Source organism: Oncorhynchus masou, chromosome 13, assembly GCF_036934945.1.
Source record: "Oncorhynchus masou masou isolate Uvic2021 chromosome 13, UVic_Omas_1.1, whole genome shotgun sequence".
NCBI classification, from domain to species: Eukaryota; Metazoa; Chordata; class Actinopteri; order Salmoniformes; family Salmonidae; genus Oncorhynchus; species Oncorhynchus masou.
Genome location: NC_088224.1, coordinates 9,628,585 through 9,651,289, shown reverse-complemented (window position 1 = coordinate 9,651,289; position 22,705 = coordinate 9,628,585). Strand labels below are relative to the sequence as shown.

Here is a 22,705-nt window from a genome sequence, read left to right as displayed (position 1 = left end):
TACCTGTATAGTATACCTGTATAATATACCTGTGTGGTATATACCTGTGTGGTATACTATAGTATATACATGTATAGTATACCTGTATAGTATATACCTGTGTGATATACTATAGTATATACCTGTATAGTATGTACCTGTATAGTATACCTGAATAGTATATACTTGTGTGATATACTATAGTATATACCTGTATAGTATATACCTGTGTGGTATACTATAGTATATACCTGTATAGTATATACCTGTATAGTATACCTGTATAGTATATACCTGTGTGGTATACTATAGTATATACCTGTATAGTATATACCTGTATAGTATATACCTGTATAGTATACCTGTATAGTATACCTGTATAGTGTATACCTGTGTGGTATATACCTGTATAGTATACCTGTATAGTATATACCTGTGTGGTATACTATAGTATATATCTGTATAGTATATTCCTGTATAGTATACCTGTATAGTATACCTGTATAGTGTATACCTGTGTGGTATATACCTGTATAGTATACCTGTATATTATATACCTGTATAGTATACCTGTATAGTATACCTGTATAGTATATACCTGTATAGTATACCTGTATAGTATATACCTGTATAGTATACCTGTATAGTATATACCTGTATAGTATACCTGTATAGTGTATACCTGTATAGTATATTCCTGTATAGTATACCTGTATAGTATACCTGTATAGTATACCTGTATAGTGTATACCTGTGTGGTATATACCTGTATAGTATACCTGTATAGTATATATCTGTATAGTATATTCCTGTATAGTATACCTGTATAGTATACCTGTATAGTATATACCTGTATAGTATACCTGTATTGTATACCTGTATAGTATATACCTGTATAGTATACCTGTATAGTATACCTGTATAGTGTATACCTGTGTGGTATATACCTGTATAGTATACCTGTATAGTATATACCTGTATAGTGTATACCTGTGTGGTATATACCTGTATAGTGTATACCTGTGTGGTATATACCTGTATTGTATTCCTGTATAGTTTATACCTGTGTGGTATATACCTGTATAGTATATACCTGTATAGTGTATACCTGTGTGGTATATACCTGTATAGAGTATACCTGTATAGTATATACTTGTATTGTATACCTGTATAGTATATACCTGTATAGTATATACTTGTATAGTATACCTGTATAGTATATACCTGTATAGTGTATACCTGTGTGGTATATACCTGTATAGTGTATACCTGTGTGGTATATACCTGTATAGTATACCTGTATAGTATATACCTGTATAGTGTATACCTGTATAGTATATACCTGTATAGTGTATACCTGTATAGTATATACTTGTATAGTATACCTGTATAGTGTATACCTGTATAGTATATACCTGTATAGTATATACCTGTATAGTATACCTGTATAGTGTATACCTGTATAGTATATACTTGTATAGTATACCTGTATAGTGTATACCTGTATAGTATATACCTGTATAGTGTATACCTGTATAGTATACCTGTATAGTATATACCTGTATAGTATACCTGTATAGTATACCTGTATAGTATACCTGTATAGTATACCTGTGTGGTATATACCTTTATGTGAGAATTGGAGTGGAGCAAACGGTTGTCTGCTGAATAAACCCCTGATCTGCAAACTCTACCTGGAGTTGAATTACTGATGTTCTACTGACTCCTGACTCCTGACTACAGACTACAGACTACTGACTCCTGACTACTGACTACTGACTACTGACTCCTGACTACTGACTCCTGACTACAGACTACTGACTCCTGACTCCTGACTACAGACTACAGACTACAGACTCCTGACTACTGACTACTGACTACTGACTACAGACTACAGACTACTGACTACTGACTCCTGACTACAGACTCCTGACTACTGACTACTGACTACTGACTACAGACTACAGACTCCTGACTACAGACTCCTGACTACTGACTCCTGACTACAGACTACAGACTACTGACTACTGACTCCTGACTACAGACTCCTGACTACTGACTACTGACTACAGACTACAGACTCCTGACTACAGACTACTGACTCCTGACTACAGACTACTGACTACTGACTCCTGACTACAGACTCCTGACTACTGACTCCTGACTACTGACTCCTGACTACTGACTACAGACTCCTGACTACAGACTACAGACTCCTGACTCCTGACTCCTGACTCCTGACTACTGACTACAGACTCCTGACTCCTGACTCCTGACTACAGACTACTGACTCCTGACTACAGACTCCTGACTCCTGACTCCTGACTCCTGACTACTGATTACTGACTCCTGACTCCTGACTACTGACTCCTGACTACTGACTACTGACTACAGACTCCTGACTCCTGACTACAGACTCCTGACTCCTGACTCCTGACTCCTGACTCCTGACTACTGATTACTGACTCCTGACTCCTGACTACTGACTCCTGACTCCTGACTACTGACTCCTGACTACTGACTCCTGACTACAGACTACAGACTCCTGACTCCTGACTACAGACTACTGACTACTGACTACTGACTACAGACTCCTGACTCCTGACTCCTGACTCCTGACTACTGATTACTGACTCCTGACTCCTGACTACTGACTCCTGACTACTGACTACTGACTCCTGACTACAGACTCCTGACTACAGACTACAGACTCCTGACTCCTGACTACAGACTACAGACTACTGACTACTGACTACAGACTCCTGACTACTGACTACTGACTCCTGACTAAAGACTCCTGACTACTGACTACTGACTACTGACTACAGACTACAGACTACAGACTCCTGACTACAGACTACTGACTACAGACTACAGACTACTGACTACTGACTCCTGACTACAGACTCCTGACTACTGACTACTGACTACAGACTACAGACTCCTGACTACTGACTACAGACTCCTGACTACAGACTCCTGACTACTGACTCCTGACTACAGACTCCTGACTACTGACTACTGACTACAGACTCCTGACTACTGACTACAGACTCCTGACTACTGACTACAGACTCCTGACTCCTGACTCCTGACTCCTGACTACTGACTACAGACTCCTGACTCCTGACTCCTGACTACAGACTACTGACTCCTGACTACAGACTCCTGACTCCTGACTCCTGACTCCTGACTACTGATTACTGACTCCTGACTCCTGACTACTGACTCCTGACTACTGACTACTGACTACAGACTCCTGACTCCTGACTACAGACTCCTGACTCCTGACTCCTGACTCCTGACTCCTGACTACTGATTACTGACTCCTGACTCCTGACTACTGACTCCTGACTCCTGACTACTGACTCCTGACTACTGACTCCTGACTACAGACTACAGACTCCTGACTCCTGACTACAGACTACTGACTACTGACTACTGACTACAGACTACAGACTACTGACTCCTGACTCCTGACTACAGACTCCTGACTCCTGACTACTGACTACAGACTCCTGACTACAGACTCCTGACTCCTGACTACAGACTACAGACTCCTGACTCCTGACTACAGACTACTGACTACTGACTACGGACTACAGACTACAGACTCCTGACTACTGACTACAGACTCCTGACTACTGACTACAGACTCCTGACTCCTGACTACTGACTACTGACTACAGACTACAGACTCCTGACTCCTGACTACTGACTACTGACTACAGACTCCTGACTCCTGACTACTGACTACTGACTACAGACTACATACTCCTGACTCCTGACTACTGACTACTGACTACTGACTACTGACTCCTGACTACTGACTACTGACTACAGACTCCTGACTCCTGACTACTGACTACAGACTACTGACTACAGACTACAGACTACTGACTACTGACTACTGACTACAGACTACTGACTACTGACTACTGACTACTGACTACTGACTACTGACTACTGACTCAGGTGTCGGGACAAGTGAAAAACATTTAGGATAAGACTGTATCGCAATGTCAAACACTTTCTCAGATCAGATTGGATCAGAGATGCCAACATTGGAATAATACAAAAAATAACGCAGCCTACACGTCAAAGTGTAGGAAATATGCATTTTGGCTACAGCCTTGTGTCCAAACCAATGCTGACATGAGGGAGACGCCAGGAAATGTAACATAACTTAAATGAAACTTTGAATTACATACAGTACCAGTCAAAAGTTTGGACACTCTTATTCATTCCATGGTTTATTTTTTATGTTCCTATAATAGTGGAGACATCAGAACAATGAAATAACACATATGGAATCATGTAGCAACCAAAAAGGTGTTAAACAAATCAAAATATATTCTTCAAAAGTTAAATTCCACAAATGAAATTTAATTTGTCTTTCTTTCCTTCTTAATGTGTTTGAGCCAATCAGTTGTGTTGTGACAAGGTAGGGGTGGTATACAGAAGATAGCCCTAAGTCCATATTACGGCAAGAACAGCTCAAATAAGCAAAGACAAGCGACAGTCCATCATTACTTTAAGTCATGGTCAGACAATCTGGAAATTGTCCTTGTTTCTCATGGCACAAACTATCAAGGCACAAAACCAGGTCAGAGTCCAATAGGTACCGAAAGGGCAGGCAGATTCAAGGTCAGGGCAGGCAGGATGAACAGGCAGGAGGGCACGTAGTCCAGTGGTCAAAACCAGGAAGACTATCAATAGAAAAGGAGTACGGGGGAAAACACGCTGGTTGACTTGACTAAACATACAAGAAGAACTGGCACAGAGAGACAGGAAACACAGGGATAAATACACTGGTACAGAGAGACAGGAAACACAGGGATAAATACACTGGCACAGAGAGACAGGAAACACAGGGATAAATACACTGGTACAGAGAGACAGGAAACACAGGGATAAATACACTGGCACGGAGAGACAGGAAACACAGGGATAAATACACTGGTACAGAGAGACAGGAAACAGAGGGATAAATACACTGGCACAGAGAGACAAGAAACACAGGGTTAAATACACTGGCACAGAGAGACAGGAAACACAGGGATAAATACACTGATACAGAGAGACAAGAAACACAGGGATAAATACACTGATACAGAGAGACAGGAAACACAGGGATAAATACACTGGTACAGAGAGACAGGAAACAGAGGGATAAATACACTGGCACGGAGAGACAGGAAACACAGGGATAAATACACTGGCACATAGAGACAGGAAACACAGGGATAAATACACTGGTACAGAGAGACAGGAAACAGAGGGATAAATACACTGGCACAGAGAGACAAGAAACACAGGGTTAAATACACTGGCACAGAGAGACAGGAAACACAGGGATAAATACACTGATACAGAGAGACAGGAAACACAGGGATAAATACACTGATACAGAGAGACAGGAAACACAGGGATAAATACACTGGTACAGAGAGACAGGAAACCGAGGGATAAATACACTGATACAGAGAGACAGGAAACACAGGGATAAATACACTGGCACAGAGAGACAGGAAACACAGGGATAAATACACTGGTACAGAGAGACAGGAAACACAGGGATAAATACACTGGTACAGAGAGACAGTAAACAGAGGGATAAATACACTGGCACAGAGAGACAGGAAACACAGGGATAAATACACTGGTACAGAGAGACAGGAAACACAGGGATAAATACACTGGTACAGAGAGACAGGAAACAGAGGGATAAATACACTGGCACAGAGAGACAGGAAACACAGGGATAAATACACTGGCACATAGAGACAGGAAACACAGGGATAAATACACTGGCACAGAGAGACAGGAAACACAGGGATAAATACACTGGCACAGAGAGACAGGAAACACAGGGATAAATACACTGGCACATAGAGACAGGAAACACAGGGATAAATACACTGGTACAGAGAGACAGGAAACACAGGGATAAATACACTGGCACATAGAGACAGGAAACACAGGGATAAATACACTGGCACATAGAGACAGGAAACACAGGGATAAATACACTGGCACAGAGAGACAGGAAACAGAGGGATAAATACACTGGCACAGAGAGACAGGAAACACAGGGATAAATACACTGGCACATAGAGACAGGAAACACAGGGATAAATACACTGGCACAGAGAGACAGGAAACAGAGGGATAAATACACTGGCACAGAGAGACAGGAAACACAGGGATAAATACACTGGCACATAGAGACAGGAAACACAGGGATAAATACACTGGTACAGAGAGACAGGAAACAGAGGGATAAATACACTGGCACAGAGAGACAAGAAACACAGGGTTAAATACACTGGCACAGAGAGACAGGAAACACAGGGATAAATACACTGATACAGAGAGACAGGAAACACAGGGATAAATACACTGGCACATAGAGACAGGAAACACAGGGATAAATACACTGGCACATAGAGACAGGAAACACAGGGATGAATACACTGGCACAGAGAGACAGGAAACAGAGGGATAAATACACTGGTACAGAGAGACAGGAAACACAGGGATAAATACACTGGCACAGAGAGACAGGAAACAGAGGGATAAATACACTGGTACAGAGAGACAGGAAACACAGGGATAAATACACTGGCACAGAGAGACAGGAAACAGAGGGATAAATACACTGGTACAGAGAGACAGGAAACACAGGGATAAATACACTGGCACAGAGAGACAGGAAACAGAGGGATAAATACACTGGTACAGAGAGACAGGAAACACAGGGATAAATACACTGGCACAGAGAGACAGGAAACACAGGGATAAATACACTGATACAGAGAGACAGGAAACACAGGGATAAATACACTGGTACAGAGAGACAGGAAACACAGGGATAAATACACTGGTACAGAGAGACAGGAAACACAGGGATAAATACACTGGTACAGAGAGACAGGAAACACAGGGATAAATACACTGGGGAAAACAAGCAACACCTGGGGGGGGTGGAGACAATCACAAGGACAGGTGAAACAGATCAGGGTGTGACTCAAACAGCATATTGAACCCTGTTTCACACAGCATACTGAACCCTGTTTCACACACGGCATATTAAACCCTGTTTCACATGTTATATAGAACACTGTTTCACACACATCATATTGAACCATGTTTCACACAGCATAATGAACCCTGTTTCACACAGCATACTGAACCCTGTTTCACACAGCATACTGAACCCTGTTTCACACAGCATACTGAACCCTGTTTCACACAGCATACTGAACCCTGTTTCACACAGCATACTGAACCCTGTTTCACACAGCATACTGAACCCTGTTTCACACAGCATACTGAACCCTGTTTCACACAGCATACTGAACCCTGTTTCACACAGCATACTGAACCCTGTTTCTCACACAGCATACTGAACCCTGTTTCACACAGCATACTGAACCCTGTTTCTCACACAGCATACTGAACCCTGTTTCACACAGCATACTGAACCCTGTTTCACACAGCATACTGAACCCTGTTTCACACAGCATACTGAACCCTGTTTCACACAGCATACTGAACCCTGTTTCACACAGCATACTGAACCCTGTTTCACACAGCATACTGAACCCTGTTTCACACAGCATACTGAACCCTGTTTCACACAGCATACTGAACCCTGTTTCACACAGCATATTGAACCCTGTTTCACACAGCATACTGAACCCTGTTTCACACAGCATACTGAACCCTGTTTCTCACACAGCATACTGAACCCTGTTTCACACAGCATACTGAACCCTGTTTCACACAGCATACTGAACCCTGTTTCACACAGCATACTGAACCCTGTTTCTCACACAGCATACTGAACCCTGTTTCACACAGCATACTGAACCCTGTTTCACACAGCATATTGAACCCTCTTTCACACAGCATATTGAACCCTCTTTCACACAGCATATTGAACCCTCTTTCGTACAACATATTGAACCCTGTTTCGCACGGCACACAGCATATTGGTCAATACCTATTTTCTGAACCCTGTCATTTCTAAGGTATGAACAGTACATTCCAAACACCATTGTTAATGATCATTCTCAATGTACTATTGATTATGAACAGCATATTATTATCTGATATTACCAGACCTATCAGCGGGGTGCAGTTGGTGAAGCAGTGGCTCAGAAACAATACAGGTGTTGTTATATTTCAGGTGAAGCGTGTTCCATGTAGATCTGTGGCAAACAATAATTTAGTTAAATGTAATGTAGTTGAGCCTCTGCTAATCCACCCAACGACTTTGTAGAGTCACAAGCTTGATGTAGTCATTGAGTGCAAGGAATAGGAAACCAAATACTAAGTGTTTGACTACTTTAAAACAATAGAAGTGAAAATCATCACTTCCTCAAATGGGGAGACTAGATACATAAAGTACTTTAATTACTTAACGGTAAAACGGGTATGTATGGAAATATTCTCAAAAAGGTGACATTTTATAGTGCTGCCTCATGTGAAACATTTGATCTCAAATCGAAAAATGGTGGAGTATAGAGCAAAATGAAAACTTTTAGCTTCACTATCCAAAATACATACGGAGGAGGGTACAGCTCCCCTGTAGTTCAGTTAGTAGAACATGGTTCTCTGTAGTTCAGTTAGTAGAACATGGTCCACTGTAGTTCAGTTAGTAGAACATGGTCCTCTGTAGTTCAGTAAGTAGAACATGGTCCCCTGTAGTTCAGTTAGTAGAACATGGTCCCCTGTAGTTCAGTTAGTAGAACATGGTCCTCTGTAGTTCAGTTAGTAGAACATGGTCCCCTGTAGTTCAGTTAGTAGAACATGGTCCCCTGTAGTTCAGTTAGTAGAACATGGTCCCCTGTAGTTCAGTTAGTAGAACATGGTCCTCTGTAGTTCAGTTAGTAGAACATGGTCCCCTGTAGTTCAGTTAGTAGAACATGGTCCTCGGTATTTCAGTTAGTAGAACATGGTCCTCTGTAGTTCAGTTAGTAGAACATGGTCCCCTGTAGTTCAGTTAGTAGAACATGGTCCTCTGTAGTTCAGTTAGTAGAACATGGTCCCCTGTAGTTCAGTTAGTAGAACATGGTTCTCTCTAGCTCAGTTAGTAGAACATGGTCCTCTGTAGTTCAGTTAGTAGAACATGGTCCTCTGTAGTTCAGTTAGTAGAACATGGTCCCCTGTAGTTCAGTTAGTAGAACATGGTCCTCTGTAGTTCAGTTAGTAGAACACGGTCCTCTGTAGTTAGTAGAACATGGTCCACTGTAGTTAGTAGAACATGGTCCTCTGTAGTTCAGTTAGTAGAACATGGTTCTCTGTAGTTCAGTTAGTAGAACATGGTCCTCTGTAGTTCAGATAGTAGAACATGGTCCTTTGTAGTTCAGTTAGTAGAACATGGTCCCCTGTAGTTCAGTTAGTAGAACATGGTTCTCTCTAGCTCAGTTAGTAGAACATGGTCCTCTGTAGTTCAGTTAGTAGAACATGGTCCTCTGTAGTTCAGTTAGTAGAACATGGTCCTCTGTAGTTCAGTTAGTAGAACATGGTCCTCTGTAGTTCAGTTAGTAGAACATGGTCCTCTGTAGTTCAGTTAGTAGAACATGGTCCTCTGTAGTTCAGTTAGTAGAACATGGTCCTCTGTAGTTCAGTTGGTAGAACATGGTCCTCTGTAGTTCAGTAAGAAGAACATGGTCCTCTGTAGTTCAGTTAGTAGAACATGGTCCCCTGTAGTTCAGTTAGTAGAACATGGTCCTCTGTAGTTCAGTTAGTAGAACATGGTCCTCTGTTGTTCAGTTAGTAGAACATGGTCCTCTGTAGTTCAGTTAGTAGAACATGGTTCTCTGTAGTTCAGTTAGTAGAACATGGTCCTCTGTAGTTCAGTTGGTAGAACATGGTCCTCTGTAGTTCAGTTAGTAGAACATGGTCCTCTGTAGTTAGTAGAACATGGTCCTCTGTAGTTAGTAGAACATGGTCCTCTGTAGTTCAGTTAGTAGAACACGGTCCTCTGTAGTTAGTAGAACATGGTCCACTGTAGTTAGTAGAACATGGTCCTCTGTAGTTCAGTTAGTAGAACATGGTTCTCTGTAGTTCAGTTAGTAGAACATGGTCCTCTGTAGTTCAGTTAGTAGAACATGGTCCCCTGTAGTTCAGTTAGTAGAACATGGTTCTATGTTGTTCAGTTAGTAGAACATGGTCCTCTCTAGCTCAGTTAGTAGAACATGGTCCTCTGTAGTTCAGTTAGTAGAACATGGTTCTCTGTAGTTCAGTTAGTAGAACATGGTCTTCTGTAGTTCAGTTAGTAGAACATGGTCCCCTGTAGTTCAGTTAGTAGAACATGGTCCTCTCTAGCTCAGTTAGAAGAACATGGTTCTCTGTTGTTTAGTTAGTAGAACATGGTCCTCTCTAGCTCAGTTAGTAGAACATGTTCCTCTGTAGTTCAGTTAGTAGAACATGGTCCCCTGTAGTTCAGTTAGTAGAACATGGTTCTCTGTAGTTCAGTTAGTAGAACATGGTCCCCTGTAGTTCAGTTAGTAGAACATGGTTCTATGTTGTTCAGTTAGTAGAACATGGTCCTCTCTAGCTCAGTTAGTAGAACATGGTTCTCTGTAGTTCAGTTAGTAGAACATGGTCTTCTGTAGTTCAGTTAGTAGAACATGGTCCTCTGTAGTTCAGTTAGTAGAACATGGTCCTCTCTAGCTCAGTTAGAAGAACATGGTTCTCTGTTGTTTAGTTAGTAGAACATGGTCCTCTCTAGCTCAGTTAGTAGAACATGTTCCTCTGTAGTTCAGTTAGTAGAACATGGTTCTCTGTAGTTCAGTTAGTAGAACATGGTCCTCTGTAGTTCAGTTAGTAGAACATGGTCCCCTGTAGTTCAGTTAGTAGAACATGGTTCTATGTTGTTCAGTTAGTAGAACATGGTCCTCTCTAGCTCAGTTAGTAGAACATGGTCCCCTGTAGTTCAGTTAGTAGAACATGGTTCTATGTTGTTCAGTTAGTAGAACATGGTCCCCTGTAGTTCAGTTAGTAGAACATGGTTCTCTGTAGTTCAGTTAGTAGAACATGGTCCTCTGTAGTTCAGTTAGTAGAACATGGTCCCCTGTAGTTCAGTTAGTAGAACATGGTCCTCTGTTGTTCAGTTAGTAGAACATGGTCCTCTGTTGTTCAGTTAGTAGAACTTGGTTCTCTGTAGTTCAGTTAGTAGAACATGGTCCTCTGTAGTTCAGTTAGTAGAACATGGTCCCCTTTAGTTCAGTTAGTAGAACATGGTTCTCTCTAGCTCAGTTAGTAGAACATGGTCCTCTGTTGTTCAGTTAGTAGAACATGGTCCTCTGTAGTTCAGTTAGTAGAACATGGTCCCCTGTAGTTCAGTTAGTAGAACATGGTCCTCTGTTGTTCAGTTAGTAGAACATGGTCCTCTGTTGTTCAGTTAGTAGAACTTGGTTCTCTGTAGTTCAGTTAGTAGAACATGGTCTTCTGTAGTTCAGTTAGTAGAACATGGTCCCCTGTAGTTCAGTTAGTAGAACATGGTCCTCTCTAGCTCAGTTAGAAGAACATGGTTCTCTGTTGTTTAGTTAGTAGAACATGGTCCTCTCTAGCTCAGTTAGTAGAACATGTTCCTCTGTAGTTCAGTTAGTAGAACATGGTCCCCTGTAGTTCAGTTAGTAGAACATGGTTCTCTGTAGTTCAGTTAGTAGAACATGGTCCTCTGTAGTTCAGTTAGTAGAACATGGTCCCCTGTAGTTCAGTTAGTAGAACATGGTCCTCTGTTGTTCAGTTAGTAGAACATGGTCCTCTGTTGTTCAGTTAGTAGAACTTGGTTCTCTGTAGTTCAGTTAGTAGAACATGGTCCTCTGTAGTTCAGTTAGTAGAACATGGTCCCCTTTAGTTCAGTTAGTAGAACATGGTTCTCTCTAGCTCAGTTAGTAGAACATGGTCCTCTGTTGTTCAGTTAGTAGAACATGGTCCTCTGTAGTTCAGTTAGTAGAACATGGTCCTCTGTAGTTCAGTTAGTAGAACTTTGTCACCTGTAGTTCAGTTAATAGAATATGGTCCTCTGTAGTTCAGTTAGTAGAACATGGTCCTCTCTAGCTCAGTTAGTAGAACATGGTCCCCTGTAGTTCAGTTAGTAGAACAGGGTCCTCTCTAGCTCAGTTAGTAGAACATGGTCCCATGTAGTTCAGTTAGTAGAACATGGTCCTCTGTAGTTAGTAGAACACGGTCCTCTGTAGTTCAGTTAGTAGAACATGGTCCTCTGTAGTTCAGTTAGTAGAACATGGTCCCCTGTAGTTCAGTTAGTAGAACATGGTCCTCTGTAGTTCAGTTAGTAGAACTTGGTCCTCTGTAGTTCAGTTAGTAGAACATGGTCCTCTGTAGTTAGTAGAACATGGTCCTCTGTAGTTCAGTTAGTAGAACTTGGTCCTCTGTAGTTCAGTTAGTAGAACATGGTCCTCTGTAGTTCAGTTTGTAGAACATGGTCCCCTGTAGTTAGTAGAACATGGTCCTCTGTAGTTCAGTTAGTAGAACATGGTCCTCTGTAGTTAGTAGAACATGGTCCTCTGTAGTTCAGTTAGTAGAACATGGTCCTCTGTAGTTCAGTTCCTAGAACATGGTCCTCTGTAGTTCAGTTAGTAGAACTTGGTCCTCTGTAGTTCAGTTTGTAGAACATGGTCCCCTGTAGTTAGTAGAACATGGTCCTCTGTAGTTCAGTTAGTAGAACATGGTCCTCTGTAGTTAGTAGAACATGGTCCTCTGTAGTTCAGTTAGTAGAACATGGTCGTCTGTAGTTCAGTTAGTAGAACATGGTCCTCTGTAGTTCAGTTAGTAGAACATGGTCCTCTGTAGTTCAGTTGGTAGAACTTGGTCCTCTGTAGTTCAGTGAGTAGAACATGGTCCTCTGTAGTTCAGTTCCTAGAACATGGTCCTCTGTAGTTCAGTTAGTAGAACATGGTTCTCTGTAGTTCCGTTAGTAGAACATGGTCCTCTGTAGTTCCGTTAGTATAACATGGTCCTCTGTAGTTCAGTTAGTAGAACATGGTCCTCTGTAGTTCAGTTAGTAGAACATCGTTCTCTCTAGCTCAATTACTAGAACATGGTCCTCTCTAGCTCAATTTGTAGAACATGGTCCTCTCTCACTCAGTTGGTAGAGCATGGCTCTTGCCAGGGTAGTCTAGTGGTTTGAGCATTGGACTAGCAACCAGAAGGTTGCAAGTTCAAAACCCTGAGCTGACAAAGTACAAATCTGTCATTCTGCCCCTGAACAGGCAGCTAACCCACTGTTCCTAGGCCATCATTGTAAATAAGAATTTGTTCTTAACTGACTTGCCTAGTTAAATAAAATTAAAATAAAACCGTACAATGAACAGTGAGAGTCAAGGATGCTTGCTTGGCCCCCTACACTGTTTTGCATATTAATTTTACTTCTGCACATTAGGTAAGTGACTGCACTTATCTAAATGAAGGCCTCTGTGTAGAGTCCCCCCATGCCAGGCATGTGTCCCTACTGCTTCATCATTGTAGGATATATGGGGGGAGAGTCGGCTCAAGGGATTGGAGGCAATATCGCATGGTTATAGTCAATGCAGTTTTTCTTCTGTGTACACTAGCTGTTTGGCCTCCCAAATGGCAACCTGCAGTATTCCCTATATAGTACAATAGTTTTGACCAGGGCCCACAGTGACCAGAACCCTAAGCAGTACACTATGTAGAGAACAGGGTGCCATTTGGGATTGTAGGGTCGTCGCTCTGACTACAGACCAAGGCCAATTCCAAGTGGCAGACCGTACCCGATACACATCTACTCGCCGATCGGCATGACAACGGTAGAGATGAAAAAGACCCTGGCACATCCCAGCCACTTCCCCTTTCCCAGCACACAAGATACCACTTCAGAGGGCTCTCAAACGGCAGAACATCCACTTGTAAATGTTCTATCCAGGACAGGGTGGCACCGTGACAGCTAGGGTGCCCGCCAAATGGCTCGCTCTCTGCTCTTAAAGGACAGAATCCAGACTAGTCATGTGAAATCAGGAGGACATTCTTGTTAACACCAACAACCTTTACGTAAGGATCTGGGCTAGGAAGCAAAAAGTGTACTGATGCACACGATGATCATTCTGTGCTGTAGAAATGTTAAATTGTGTAAATTCTCTCTTTAAAGGAGAACAGGAGAACATGTCATGTTTTGCACACTATATATATCTACAAAAGTATTTGGGACACCCATTCAAATTAGTGGATTTTTTCTACTTTCAGCCACACCCATTGCCGACAGGTGTATAAAATCGAGCACACAGCCATGCAATCTCCATAGACAAACACTGGCAGTAAAATGACCTTACTGAAGATCTCAGTGACTTTCAATGTGCCACCTTTCCAGCATGTCAAGTTCTGTCAAACTTCTTCCCTTTTGGATCTGCCCCGGTCAACTGTAAGTGCTGTTATTGTGAAGTGTAAACGTCTAGGAGCAACAACGGCTCAGTCCCAAAGTGGTAGGCCACACAAGCTCACAGAACGGCACCGCCGAGTGCTGAAGCGCATAAAGACCATCTGTCCTCGGTTGCAACACTCACTACCAAGATCCAAACTGCCTCCAGAAGCAACGTCAGCACAAGAACTGTTCGTTTCCATGGCACCGGGCAGCCGTACACAAGCCTAATATCACCATGTGCAATGCCAAGCGTCGGCTGGAGTGGTGTAAAGCTTGTTGCCATTGGACTCCAGAGCAGTGGAAACGCATTCTCTGGAGTGATGAATCACGCTTCACCATCTGATGGATGAAGTCCGATGGATGAATCTGAGTTTGGCGGATACCAGGAGACAGCTACCTGCCACTACCCCTGGCTAACTACTTCCTTAGCTGATCATTTGATAATCTGTCATTGTATACTGTAGTATTATTTTGTTTTTATAATAAATCTTTGTTTTATAAAATAATATTACTGTCTCTGAGATTTTGAATCTGACTTATAATTGTGACAGCTATAATTGCGACAGGTATAATTGCGAAAGGTATAATTGCGACAGGTATAATTGCGACAGGTATAATTGCGACAGGTATGATTGCGACAGGTATAATTGCGACAGGTATAATTGCGACAGGTATAATTGCGACAGCTATAATTGCGACAGGTATAATTGCGACAGGTATAATTGCGACAGGTATAATTGCGACGGCTATAATTGCGACAGGTATATTTGCGACGGGTATAATTGCGACGGGTATAATTGCGACGGGTATAATTGCGACAGGTATAATTGCGACAGGTATAATTGCGACAGGTATAATTGCGACAGGTATATTTGCGACAGGTATATTTGCGACAGGTATAATTGCGACGGCTATAATTGCGACGGGTATATTTGCGACAGGTATAATTGCGACGGCTATAATTGCGACGGCTATAATTGCGACGGGTATAATTGCGACAGGTATAATTGCGACGGCTATAATTGCGACGGGTATAATTGCGCATAACGGGTATAATTGCGACAGGTATAATTGCGACAGCTATAATTGCGACAGCTATAATTGCGACAGGTATATTTGCGACAGGTATAATTGCGACAGGTATAATTGCGACAGGTATAATTGCGACGGCTATAATTGCGACGGGTATATTTATGACAGGTATAATTGCGACAGGTATAATTGCGACAGGTATAATTGCGACGGGTATAATTGCGACAGGTATAATTGCGACGGCTATAATTGCGACGGGTATATTTGCGACGGGTATAATTGCGACAGGTATAATTGCGACAGGTATAATTGCGACGGCTATAATTGCGACGGGTATATTTGCGACGGGTATAATTGCGACGGGCATAATTGCGACGGGTATAATTGCGACAGGTATAATTGCGACAGGTATAATTGCGACAGCTATAATTGCGACAGGTATATTTGCGACAGGTATAATTGCGACAGGTATAATTGCGACGGCTATAATTGCGACGGGTATATTTGCGACGGGTATAATTGCGACGGGTATAATTGCGACAGGTATAATTGCGACAGGTATAATTGCGACAGGTATAATTGCGACAGGTATAATTGCGACAGGTATAATTGCGACAGGTATAATTGCGACAGGTATAATTGCGACAGCTATAATTGCGACAGGTATAATTGCGACAGGTATAATTGCGACAGGTGTAATTGCGACAGCTGTAATTGCGACAGGTATAATTGCGACAGGTATAATTGCGACAGCTATAATTGCGACAGCTATAATTGCGACAGGTATAATTGCGACAGGTATAATTGCGACAACTATAATTGCGACAGGTATAATTGCGACAGGTATAATTGCGACAGCTATAATTGCGACAGGTATAATTGCGACAGGTATAATTGCGACAACTATAATTGCGACAGGTATAATTGCGACAGCTATAATTGCGACAGGTATAATTGCGACAGGTATAATTGCGACAACTATAATTGCGACAGGTATAATTGCGACAGGTATAATTGCGACAGGTATAATTGCGACAGGTATAATTGCGACAGGTATAATTGCGACAGGTATAATTGACAGCTATAATTGCGACAGGTATAATTGCAGACAGGTATAATTGCGACAGGTATAATTGCGACAGGTATAATTGCGACAGGTATAATTGCGACAGGTATAATTGCGACAGGTATAATTGCGACAGGTATAATTGCGACAGGTATAATTGCGACAGGTATAACAGGTATAATTGCGACAGGTATAATTGCGACAGGTATAATTGCGACAGGTATAATTGCGACAGGTATAATTGCGACAGGTATAATTGCGACAGGTATAATTGCGACAGGTATAATTGCGACAGGTATAATTGCGACAGCTATAATTGCGACAGGTATAATTGCGACAGGTATAATTGCGACAGCTATAATTGCGACAGGTATAATTGCGACAGGTATAATTGCGACAGGTATAATTGCGACAGGTATAATTGCGACAGGTATAATTGCGACAGCTATAATTGCGACAGGTATAATTGCGACAGCTATAATTGCGACAGCTATGATTGCGACAGGTATGATTGCGACAGGTATGATTGCGACAGGTATAATTGCGACAGCTATAATTGCGACAGGTATAATTGCGACAGGTATAATTGCGACAGGTATAATTGCGACAGGTATAATTGCGACAGGTATAATTGCGACAGGTATAATTGCGACAGGTATAATTGCGACAGCTATAATTGCGACAGGTATAATTGCGACAGGTATAATTGCGACAGCTATAATTGCGACAGGTATAATTGCGACAGGTATAATTGCGACAGCTATAATTGCGACAGGTATAATTGCGACAGGTATAATTGCGACAGGTATAATTGCGACAGCTATAATTGCGACAGGTATAATTGCGACAGCTATGATTGCGACAGCTATGATTGCGACAGGTATGATTGCGACAGGTATGATTGCGACAGGTATAATTGCGACAGCTATAATTGCGACAGCTATGATTGCGACAGGTATGATTGCGACAGGTATGATTGCGACAGGTATAATTGCGACAGCTATAATTGCGACAGGTATGATTGCGACAGGTATGATTGCGACAGGTATGATTGCGACAGGTATGATTGCGACAGGTATGATTGCGACAGGTATAATTGCGACAGGTATAATTGCGACAGCTATAATTGCGACAGTTATAATTGCGACAGCTATAATTGCGACAGGTATAATTGCGACAGGTATAATTGCGACAGCTATAATTGCGACAGGTATGATTGCGACAGGTATGATTGCGACAGGTATGATTGCGACAGGTATGATTGCGACAGGTATGATTGCGACAGGTATGATTGCGACAGGTATAATTGCGACAGCTATAATTGCGACAGGTATAATTGCGACAGGTATGATTGCGACAAGTATAATTGCGACAGGTATGATTGCGACAGGTATAATTGCGACAGGTATGATTGTGACAGGTATAATTGCGACAGGTATAATTGCGACAGCTATAATTGCGACAGGTATAATTGCGACAGGTATGATTGCGACAGGTATGATTGCGACAGGTATGATTGCGACAGGTATGATTGCGACAGGTATGATTGCTACAGGTATAATTGCGACAGCTATAATTGCGACAGGTATGATTGCGACAGGTATGATTGCGACAGGTATAATTGCGACAGGTATAATTGCGACAGGTATGATTGCGACAGGTATAATTGCGACAGCTATAATTGCGACAGGTATGATTGCGACAGGTATGATTGCGACAGGTATAATTGCGACAGGTATGACAGGTATAATTGCGACAGGTATAATTGCGACAGGTATGATTGCGACAGGTATGATTGCGACAGGCATAATTGCGACAGGTATGATTGCGACAGGTATAATTGCGACAGGTATAATTGCGACAGGTATGATTGCGACAGGTATGATTGCGACAGGTATAATTGCGACAGGTATGATTGCGACAGGTATGATTGCGACAGGTATGATTGCGACAGGTATGATTGTGACAGGTATGATTGTGACAGGTATGATTGCGACAGGTATAATTGCGACAGGTATGATTGCGACAAGTATAATTGCGACAGGTATGATTGCGACAGGTATAATTGCGACAGGTATGATTGTGACAGGTATCAAACAAGTCCATAGGGTTGAGAGAGTTGATGTGTCTGGGAAGCCGTTGGACATCTCCGTCGTCACAGGAAGTGTTTTTCAAACCTTCAGAAGTTAGACTTCGCCTACTGTGGCCGTAATGGAAGAGGGCAATGGGATGTGGCAGACAGGTCTTTTCTGAGGAACGTGTCGAGTCTTGACTTGAGTAGTTTCCACATGTCTCTGGAGGTTATGAGCATGTTGCTACGGAGCTTTGACTCCCTGTTAGAATCTCTGACAGGAATAGAGACGTCTGCCTATACAAAAGTCCTCGCCAATACTTCCTGCCACATACCTACGCTGAGATTTAGATATAACAACATCAGTTTTGTTTCTGAGGAACTCATGCAGTCCTGCACCCAGATGACAGATCTGGAAATGCAATATAATAATATGATTGATCTGTCTGACTCTTCATTCTGGCAAATGAAGCAGCTGCCATATCTGGAATTGGGACACAACATGCTTTCACCTGTGCTAAAAGCCACAAGCAATCCCCCCACTTGGAATGTCCTGGATCTCAGCTTCAATAGAATCAATAAACTAGAATGCTCAGATTTTGCCAATAAAACTGGACTCACACAACTCTTCCCTCACAAAAACAAAATCCCTCAATTTGAAAGCTGTGTTCTCCAGGATGTGACATCCTTAAAGGTCCTAAACATTGGAACAAACCAAATGCTGGCCTTGAGTGATGCTTTCAAGAATGGTTTAAAAAAACTTGAGATCTTGGATTTGCGAGGCAATAAACAAAGTTCTGTCAGAAAAGAAGACTTTAACAGCTTACAATCACTCAAGGAATTGCTTTTATTCAAAAAATCTAATTAGCAGCTTAGAAGATGGCGGCATTTGAGGTGATGGTCAACCTTAAGAATCCTTACTCTTTCAGCAAATAGAATCAGTCAAACTGAAACTAGAGACCGGGTGTTCAGAGGACGAACACGCTTAACCAGCCTCAGTATTTCATCCAATCATATCAAACGTGAAACACATGATAAACTCAACCCTCCACCCTTCTATCACCCGACATCACTCAATGTTCTATATATCTTCAGCCAACGGATGGATAATAAACCATCAAACTTTCTTGAGGGTCTGAAATGTTTATCAGAATTCAGGGCAGGGTATCTGAATATTAAGTTTCTGCACCCAGACACATTCATTCCCCCCCCCCCCCCAATTGAGGTACCTTGACATCAGTAATAATGTGTTCTCAACCCTCACTCCAGAGCTGTTTCTTCCAATGCCAAAAGTCAGCAGACTATATCTGTCCAAATCTCAACTTCAGTATTTGGATTTCCTCATACTAGCCAATCTATCTCAAGTAGCATTTCTGCTGTTGGAAAACAACCAGATTAGAGAGATCAATGAGACATTGATACGTTCTCTCCCTGCCTTAACGTCCTTGAAAATGAATAATAACACTTTCATTTGTGACTGTAGAAATGCTTGGTTCATCCAGTGGGTGGAGGACAATAAACCAAACACAAGTTGGTGTGGCCCTTGACTATAACTGCAGCTATCCAGACAATCTGAGGGGCACTAAACTGTTGGACCTTGACACCCGTCCGTGTTCAGTAGACGTAGGCTTCTTCTACTTCCTGTCCACCACTTCTCTGGTCCTCCTCACCTTGATGGGGTCCTTCATCTACCATCATTATATATTATCCTTCTACCTCTTCGTGGCATTTCTCTACGACACCGAGCGGAGGAACAGGCGTGCAGCTTATCAGTATGATGTCTTCGTCTCCTACAACACCCACGATGAGCCCTGGGTCCCGAGCTTCTGACAGAGCTGGAGGGGCAGCAGAGCTGGGGGGGCAGCAGAGCTGGAGGGGCAGCAGAGCTGGAGGGAAGCAGAGCTGGAGGGGCAGCAGAGCTGGAGGGGCAGCAGAGCTGGAGGGCAGCAGAGCTGGAGGGGCAGCAGAGCTGGAGGGGCAGCAGAGCTGGAGGGGCAGCAGAGCTGGAGGGGCAGCAGAGCTGGAGGGGCAGCAGAGCTGGAGGGGCAGCAGAGCTGGAGGGAAGCAGAGCTGGAGGGAAGCAGAGCTGGAGGGGCAGCAGAGCTGGGGGGGCAGCAGAGCTGGAGGGCAGCAGAGCTGGAGGGCAGCAGAGCTGGGGGCAGCAGAGCTGGGGGGCAGCAGAGCTGGGGGGCAGCAGAGCTGGAGGGGCAGCAGAGCTGGAGCTGGGGGGCAGCAGAGCTGGAGGGGCAGCAGAGCTGGAGGGGCAGCAGAGCAGCAGAGCTGGAGGGGCAGCAGAGCTGGGGGGCAGCAGAGCTGGAGGGAGGGGCAGCAGAGCTGGGGGGCAGAGCTGGAGGGGCAGCAGAGCTGGAGGGGCAGCAGAGCTGGAGGGAAGCAGAGCTGGAGCAGGCTGGAGGGAAGCAGAGCTGGAGGGGCAGCAGAGCTGGAGGGAAGCAGAGCTGGGGCAGCAGAGCTGGAGGAAGCAGAGCTGGAGGGGCAGCAGAGCTGGAGGGAAGCAGAGCTGGAGGGGCAGCAGAGCAGCAGAGCTGGAGGGGGGAGCAGCAGAGCTGGAGGGGCAGCAGAGCTGGAGGGGCAGCAGGGCTGGAGGGGCAGCAGAAATGGGGGCAGCAGAGCTGGAGGGGCAGCAGAGCTGGAGGGGCAGCAGAGCTGGAGGGGCAGCAGAGCTGGAGGGAAGCAGAGCTGGAGGGGCAGCAGAGCTGGAGGGAAGCAGAGCTGGAGGGGCAGCAGAGCTGGAGGGGCAGCAGAGCTGGAGGGAAGCAGAGCTGGAGGGGCAGCAGAGCTGCAGAGCTGGAGGGGCAGCAGAGCTGGAGGGGCAGCAGAGCTGGAGGGGCAGCAGAGCTGGAGGGGCAGCAGAGCTGGAGGAAGCAGAGCTGGAGGGGCAGCAGAGCTGGAGGGGGGAAGCAGAGCTGGAGGGGCAGCAGAGCTGGGGGGGCAGCAGAGCTGGAGGGGCAGCAGAGCTGGAGGGGGCAGAGCAGAGCTGGAGGGGCAGCAGAGCTGGAGCTGGAGGGGCAGCAGAGCTGGAGGGGCAGCAGAGCTGGAGGGAAGCAGAGCTGGAGGGAAGCAGAGCTGGAGGGGCAGCAGAGCTGGGGGGGCAGCAGAGCTGGAGGGGCAGCAGAGCTGGAGGGGCAGCAGAGCTGGAGGGAAGCAGAGCTGGAGGGGCAGCAGAGCTGGGGGGGCAGCAGAGCTGGAGGGGCAGCAGAGCTGGAGGGGCAGCAGAGCTGGAAGCTGTGTCTGCACCACTGGGACTTCCAGCCAGGCAAACCCATCATAGAAAACATCACAGATGCCATCTACGGGAGACGCAAGACCATCTGTGTGATCAGCCGTCACTGTCTGGAGAGTGAGTGGTGCTCCAGAGAGATACAGGTGGCCAGGTGGGTCTAACAATCTTCAATTACAGTTATAAGAATATTTTGACGATAAATACACAACGCAGAGGATGGAAGGACTGAAAACTAGAGTACTAATGGTCAATAGGGAATTGTAAATATGAGTTGGGTTTCCGTTAAACAGCTGTTTAGAAACTGTGGAATGTCAGTCCTGAACTCAGAGCTACGTTCTGTACATTGAGTCTTGAGCAGGATACTTGTTATTTGGCCATTGGCCCAGTTGTACTGCAAGGAATAAACCCCAGGCTAGGGTGGGGGGTTATAAAATGGTATCCTGTCCCTTTGTTCTGTAGAGAATAGCTGAGGACAGGGGAGACTGAATATCTACCTCCCAGTATAACATCTATGATTTGTCCTTCTCAAATAAACCCATTTTTCTCCCCCTGGTTTGCTTTGGAGTTTGTGTTATTGAAGAGTAACATCAACTGCTAACACAGTACACATAAACACACATATAATGTACTTCATAAAGACTTTCTACTTTACTCTCCAGCTTCCGTCTGTTTGACGAGCAGAAGGATGTGTTGATCCTGGTGTTTCTGGAGGAGATCGCAAAGCAGCAGCTCTCTCCCTACCAACGCATGAGGAGGCTGCTGAAGAGACAAACCTACCTCAGCTGGCCCAGAGCTGGCGAATACACCGGGGTCTTCTGGCAGAAACTACGGATGGCTCTGGAGACCAGGGACTGCCCTGCTGAGCAGAACTCAAACCTCACTGGGGTGGAGAGATGGTGA

The 22,705-nt window shown here is 44.0% G+C and overlaps 1 pseudogene; it reads left to right on the top strand.

The window, feature by feature from the left end:
- The first annotated feature begins 18,704 nt into the window (after window positions 1-18,704).
- On the top strand, window positions 18,705-22,705 carry LOC135551636 (toll-like receptor 13; annotated as a pseudogene).